The sequence below is a fragment of the Mesoplodon bidens genome (assembly GCF_964165515.1).
Source record: "Mesoplodon bidens genome assembly, chromosome: 8".
Lineage (NCBI taxonomy): Eukaryota > Metazoa > Chordata > Mammalia > Artiodactyla > Ziphiidae > Mesoplodon > Mesoplodon bidens.
This window is the reverse complement of record NC_138165.1, coordinates 22,331,951-22,339,422: the sequence shown is the minus strand read 5'-3', so window position 1 is coordinate 22,339,422 and position 7,472 is coordinate 22,331,951. Positions and strand designations below refer to the sequence as shown.

Below are 7,472 nucleotides of genomic sequence, written 5' to 3'. Positions count from 1 at the left end.
AAAAAAATTTTTTTTCAGTCTTATTTATTTCTAGTAGTGCTTTGTATCAATATATAAGGGATATTTGTACTTTGTAATATGAGTTGAAAATACTTTTTCCTGGTTTGTCATTTATCTTTTTAGTTTAATTATATCTATATATCTATATAGACCTATACAGATCTATCTATCTATCTCTATATATATATCACCATATATATATATATATCACCACACAGATATTTTTTCATTTTTACATAACTGAATTTATCAATTTTCAAATGGCTTCTGGATTTTGAGTCACATTTATAAAGACCTTCCAAGGTTATAAAGAAATTCTTCCATAATTTTCTTCTAGTAATTTTAGTATTTTTTTACATTGAAATATATGATTTCTTTGTAATTTATTATACCGTGTGAAGTATGCATCCAGTTTTATTCCAGATGGCTATCCAGTTATACCAACACCATTTATTGAATAGTTACTCTTTTCTCTGATGATTTGCAATGTCACTTTTTTTTTTTTTTTTTTTTTTTGGCTGCATTGGGTTTCATTGCTAGGCGCTGGCTTTTTCTAGCTGCGGTGAGCGGGGACTACTCTTCGTTGCGGTGCGCAGGTTTCTCATAGTGGTGGTTTTTCTTGTTGCAGAGTACGGGCTCTAGGCACGTGGGCTCAGTAGTTGTGGTGCAAGGGCTTAGTTGCTCCGCGGCATGTGGGATCTTCCCGGACCAGGGCTTAAACCCATGTCCCCTGCAATGGCAGGCAGATTCTTAACAACTGTGCTACCAGGGAAGCCCCACAATGTCACCTTTATCATATATTAATTCCTTTACCTACTTGGGTCTGTATCAGAACATTCTCATTGGTTCCATTCATCTGTATGTTCATTTATGGACTAGTCCCACATTGTTTTAATTACTGAGGCTCTATAATGTGTTTTAATATCTGGCAAGGCTAACCATACTACCTTTTCTCACACACAGATGTACGTATTTCTCTTCTTTTAAGAATTTTCCTGGCTATTCTACCCGTCTCCAATATAAATTTGAGGATTATCTTGTCAACTTCAAAAGGAAAATATTCAGTATTTTTATTGGAATTGTGTTAAAATTTTAAATTAACTTTGAGATAAGTGAGATTTTAACAATTTTTAATTTTCCTATCCAGTTATGTCTTCTACCTGTTAAAATCTATTTTGGGTCTTCTTTTTTTCCTTTTAAGTTTTCTACATATAGGGCGTGTGCATAGTTGTTAAATTTATTCCTAGGTATTTTCTCTTTCTCGTTGCTACTTTAAATAAGATCCTTCATCCTTCTATCTTCTAATAGGTTATTGTTTGTGTATATATGAGATCAATTAATTTTGCATCCTTCTAATTTACTGAATTCCTTTTTTTTTTAAAGTCTTTATTGAATTTGTTGTTTTATGTTCTGGTTTTTTGGGCTGTGAGGCATGTGGGATCTTAGCTCCCTGACCAGAGATCAAACCCACACTCCCTGCATTGGAAGGTGAAGTCTTAACCATTGTACTGAGAGGGAAGTCCCCTCTCATTGTTTTTTTGGTTTTGTTTTGTTGTGTTTTTTTGAATTTTTAAATTTATTTTTTTATACAGCAGGTTCTTATTAGTTATCTATTTTATACATATTAGTGTATACATGTCAATCCCAATCTCCCAATTCATCCCACCACCACCCACCCCCCGCCACTTTCCCCCCTTGGTGTCCATACGTTTGTTCTCTACATCTGTGTATCTATTTCTGCCCTGCAAACCCTTTCTTATTGTTTATAGTGATTTTTCTTGGGCTTATAGAGATAAAATCTTATCATCTGTACATAGTGACTATTTTTTCTTCCTTTCCCATTTTTATACTTGAAGTCTTTATCATGTCTGATTATGATTGCTAGTATCTTCAGTAAAATTTTAACTAATAATGGTGATAGCAAAGCACTCCTGTTTTATTCCTGCCTCTAGCATTTCCCTGTCAAGCAGCATGCTGGTTTGGGGGGATGATATAGATGTATTTTATCACGTTAAAGAAGTATTCATCTGTTCCTATTTTGAGTGCTTTTTATCAAGTTGTTGAAACCATGAGCATTTTAATAAACGCCAACTACAATAAAGTTATCCTTCTGATCTAACTGTCTTCCAACATCCAATCTCTTGCTGATGTCTCCCGTTGGCTGGTCCTAACAGAAGACAGAAACGAAGGGAGTCCTAAGGGTCAGCTTCCCAGAGCACAGAGCAGGGTAGAGAAGAAGGATAGAGGGTAGATCTGGAAGAGCAGACAGGGTATATCCCATACAGAAGCCAAAAACAGATAACAAAACAAAAAGAAAACGAAAGATTAATTTCACTCTCTTCATTAATTGAAAACAAAAAGATTATTATAGGTGGCTAAAGCAATTCTCTTGAAGCTAGTAGCATTACCTTTGTTTATTAAAAAAGTAAAAGAAAAGTGTTGGGTCTCAGTCTTAGGCATTTTTACACAGAAAGCTGCTGGTACTAACCTTTTCTAGGTCTAATGTTAGCAGGCCCAGGGATTGCATTTCCTAGTCAGGATTGAGCTTCTTGAATGTAGTTTCCCTCTATATCTAGTACCTTATTTTTAAAACCTTGCCACTCCTTCCCCAGATCTAAAAATAATGTTCTAGGGTGATGGATATTAGATGGGTCAGTTGTCAGCACCGGAACCAGACACTGTATCTTCTGGGAAGGACCCAGCAGAACATGCTCTTTCTACCAGCACCTTGGCCAGGCTCCAGGGGTATTCCGTTCAGGCCTACCTCACATGCCCCCGCACATCAGCAGGCCTGGCACTGGGGGCAGAGATTTCACCTGACTGTACCACATGATGCCCTCTCTGATGGATTTGCTTCCCTTCTGCCAGACATCTGGAAACCGTTCCAAATTCTGCAGCAATCCCGACCTCCTGCTGCAAAGGCTGCATATTCGGGAGACATTGTGGGTCAGAGGGTTGCCAGATAAAATACAAGACGCCCAGTTAAATTTGAATTTCAGATAAACAATGAATAATTTTTAGTATATCACGAATATTGCAAGGGACATCCTTATACTAAATTATAAAAAACATATTTTTTATGTGAAATTCAGACTCAACTGGGTGCCCAATTTTTCTCCACTAAATCTGGCAACCCTTATCACAAATAATCCTTCACTATGCTTCCCATCCCCTCCCCCAATTTCAAAATCCCTCCACTGGCATCAGGGTCACTAAAGTGTTAAGACAACCTGAGAAGGGTATTAATTATACAGGTCATAGTTAGGATTCACTTTTGAGGCCTTGGCCTCTGACTTCAACTCCCATTAACAGTGACGAGTTTTTCTGATCAGTAAATTTGTAAATGTTATTTCGGCACTAAGAAAGACAGTTCAGTGGTGGTCGAGAACAAGTGTGGGGCATGAAAAAAGTAGATCTCAGCGGGTGTGTGTAGGAATAGGGACGGGGGCAAGGGTGTCCAGGCATAGCTTCAGGGAATGCCCACAGGAAAGAGAATGTTGAAGCGAACGTGTACCATCTGACAATTTTGCCTGACTGGGATCCTTGCATTGTTCCTTTCTTGCTTCCCCCTTTCCTTCTCGTCTCATCCCCACACACTCATCCCCAGGTGCAGGGCATGAGCTAGAGGCTGCATCCCAGCAGACCAGAAAGCAGGAGGCCTGGTGAAGGAAACAGCTACCAAGCAACCAAGGGCTGGGGGCAAAATAGGCCAGGAGGAGAAGTAAAACCAAGAAATATTTAAAAATTAGATGCTTGACATTTAAGGAAAAAGTCCAAAGTTAGCCAAGAATAACTGCCTACTGCAGGATTCAAAACCTCTGAATGACAAAACTTGTGAAAGAGGAAGCGATGGTAGCACGGGGCACCCTGCTGACCCTCCTCCCTGCCTGACCACTTCTCCATTCCACCCTCCACGCAGCCCCATGGAGCACAGACAAGACAGAGCGGCCCTCTCCTTGCAGGCTCTGCGAACTGCATGGCTGAGGCAGACCCAGTGGCCCGCTCTATGAAGTCAATAAAGCAGACCGCAGCCTTATTTTCTGAGACCTGACTCAAACCACCCGGCTTTCCCAAATGCAGTTGGCCCAAGAGGCTAAGAGTTCAGTCAGCCATGAGGCAGACCCAACCTTACTTCACATGGCTGTTTCCATGTGGCATCCAAGTTCATGCCTGGATACTGACCGTTCAGGGGAGCGAGCCGGGGTTAAACTGTGCCCTGGGGTTTTTGAGCTGTACCAAGCAGCCGTGGGGCCTTTGCTGTCAGGGCTTGCGCAAATCTGACTTGCCCAGAGAATCAGAAGAGTGTGGGGCTCCCAAGCAAGCAGACTGGTCAACTCGTCCTGGTTTGTCCAGGACTTTCCCAGTTTGAGCACTGCAAGTCCCACACTCCAGGGAACCCTTCGGTCCCGGGCAAAATGCGGTCATTCCACAATCAAGACACCAAAGCTTTGGCATCTGTATATCAGTTGCTATGGCTGTAAAATGCTGGGATCGGCCAATAAAGCTTCTAACGTTCCTGCTGCATCCAATAGTCTATGATTCACCCTCACGCTCTTGACCTTACCCGTCAGCTCCAAACCAAATTCACTTAATCCAAGCCCCGAGCTCACGTAATCTGATGATAAACTAATCATCAGTGTGTTAACAGGGGAAGTTGAGAGGAGTTTAACAATGGTTCTAGGAGGAAGGCACGTGGTCATAGGTGAGAGGTTCCAGCGGTGGTAGTTCAGCTGGGGAGATGGGCTGTATGCCTCTGTGCCATCCTGAGAGGAAGATACATTTAGGCAGGCAGGTTGGGAGGCAGCCAGCCTGACAGAGCTGGTTTGATGGGCTGGTTTCAGCTTCACAGCAAGAACAATAGCCACCCGCAGGGCAGTCTTGTCTGGCTCCAGCCAACTTTCACACCATGATGTGAATAAAGTCAGTAGTTGAAACCTCAGACTGGAGAAGAAAGGAAGTCATCTACTGATAGCACTGTTTATTTACTTTTGAATGCATTTGCTCAGAGCCCCAGCCTGCCATCTGAAATACAGATACGCAGCTACCATTTTGGGGGTAGGTAAGAGTTCAAACTCTGGAATCACAACCTACTAACTGGGCAAATATTAGGTTGAATCATATGAACTTGCTGATATTAGACTTTTCTGACCTGCAAAAACAGGAATTCCACATGGCTCAGGTTAATAACTTATCTCTTTTCCTTGGTTTCCTCATGTGTGAAATGCAGATCGGCACCAACCTTGAGGGGATGCAGAGAGAAGACAGGGAGGTGCTCAGATAGCCCCTGGCTCACACCCCCTGCTCAGTGATGACCACTCTACCGCTGCCGCTGCCTCGGCCTCTGCCGCTACTGGTGAAGAAGAACTCGGGGTCCATCAGCCGAACCCAGGGGGACCCAGACTGTTTCTGGGACATGTGACACTGACAAACCAAAGCAGATTGGTCATCTTAGCTGAATGTGGACCTTCATTCTAATCCCAGGGTTAAGAAAGAAGAATAAGGTTCATACCACAGATTTTTCAGGTCATTCTGAGAACTGAAGATTTAGCCTTTCCTCTCAGTCCAGAACAATCAGTTCCAATACCTGGCAAAGGGTTTTTATGATGGGGTTTTGCTGTAACAAAACTGGATCCCACCTTTAGCCTTACATCTGTGTTTGTAGCAACGACACACACGCATCCATCTTAACAATTTAATTATATAGGCACACAAACACACACATTGGGAAGCATATGCAAAACAAATGAGATAGCCTCATCATTATCAGAGTACAAAAAAGTTACACTGGATTTCTTCTCTCAGTAACTAACAGGAAGCAATAAAGAGAGGAAACAAAACATTTTGCTGTGGTATTATCATCATAATTCAATAAAATTTATTAACTTAAGCAAATTCACTTGGCTTTTTATAGCTCCAGGAATCTAGGAAATAGCTTCCTTACATATAATGAGGAAGTGCATCTTTAGATCTCTTAATATGTTTCTTCCCTGTAACACTCCTGCGTTTTGTCTGTTCTCTTCGAGTTCATTCCCTTGATGCTAAAGCAATCTGTTCACACAAGAACAGGGAACACTACAATCCTTAGGTCAAAGGATAGCTGGGGGAGACTTTGGATTCCAAAGCCAGCACTTCCCTACTCTGTAGATCCCATAGTTATGATGTCACACATCTAAAAAAGAAAAGAAATCAACCTTGGGCCTGGCTTGGTTTAAATTCTCTCTCGAGCAGGCCTCCTTTAAATGTGAGAAAGCTCAGCTCTCAACATGTATTAACAAAAGGTGTTTACAACAGAACACCTGGTTGTGCCTTATAATGGCTTTGCTCTGTGAATTAATTCCTTTGTCCTTCCTGGTGACAAAGGCTGAGCTTTGGAACTTCTGGGTATGGCTAGGCAGGGCATTTTTGCTTGGCGTGGCTCTCTTAAATGGGTAGAAGAGGCTTGGTTGGGCACCTGGTATTTTGTGGCCAGTAATTATACAATAATTGCTACTGTGCATTACCGAAACTTCAGTTTTTGACCAGAGGCCAGTTGCACTCTAAAACAAACATCTTTTGAAAGCCTAGTGTGTTTTGAAATGACTCTAAAATCCACTTTGCAAATAGGATTTGGTACAAGTCAGATTTTTTTTTACATGATGCTTTGCTTTAAGGCAGCATTTCTTTGCCAGTCAGTTGGTTTGACTTCTGCAGCTCTTACAAGTGATCTTTCCACTTAAACCGTCTTAATGCTTCCTTTTCCCATCATCACTGTGTATGTACCGTACAATAACATGTCCTCCTGGGAACAGATTACCTCTATGGTGCGTGCTCATAACTGAGGTAGGGGAAGTGATAAACATTTAAACACACAGAGAAACAAATCCCCTTTTCCACATTTAGAAGACTAGGGAATCATCTATAGACAGGCTTTCCCAGCTGTGGGTTTTCCTCTGAGAAGACCAGGTCCTCAGGTCTTAAGTGAAAACTTGATCACCAAGATTGTCAGATCAATCCTTTGTGGGTGGAGCCATAGGGGACAAGGTGGAGGAGGGGGAAGTGTACATTTAAAGACCAATCAGGCAGGAAGGGGTCTAACCTGCTAGTTCCCAAATATAACAACTTCCATCAGTGCCTCTTCCCCTCACTGTCAGTTGCAGGAAAATGGCACAGAGACTTCACTTCACCCGGACCTGCTGAAGTTACATGTGATACACGTGTGATGGAGAAATGGTTTTTTTCTTGGTATTCCCCGTCCCCACCTCCATGCCTTGGACAGCAGGCCCTTGTTTCATTGCCTCAAGGTAGGGGAATGATGTGACAGGATAAAAAGCAAAACAAGGACGAGAAACTTCTCTGAGTTGCGTTTTGTGTGACAAATGCCCTCAGAGGACTGGAGAGGATTTGGAGTAGAGCCAAAGTTATTCGGAGGAAAAAGGTTTGGGGAGAGTGGGTTCTCCCTGAAAGATGAGGAAACACTTCCCTTCACTGGGGTG

General features: G+C 42.1%; 1 protein-coding gene across 11 annotated transcripts in view; it reads right to left on the bottom strand.

Annotated features, from left to right (window-relative positions):
- Positions 1 to 439: 439 nt before the first annotated feature.
- Positions 440 to 7,472, bottom strand: part of LOC308622026 (uncharacterized protein) — a 133,792-nt gene continuing 126,759 nt past the window's right edge. For 8 of the 11 annotated variants that reach the window (XR_014016552.1, XM_081243058.1, XM_081243062.1 and 5 more), the window contains one exon: positions 5,753 to 6,169. The gene's annotated coding sequence lies outside the window, so the exon portion shown is untranslated. Of the gene's footprint in view, positions 731 to 1,167; positions 2,254 to 5,752; positions 6,170 to 7,472 lie in introns of those variants that run through there. The other 3 variants (XM_081243061.1, XM_081243056.1, XM_081243059.1) reach the window with 3 other exon arrangements.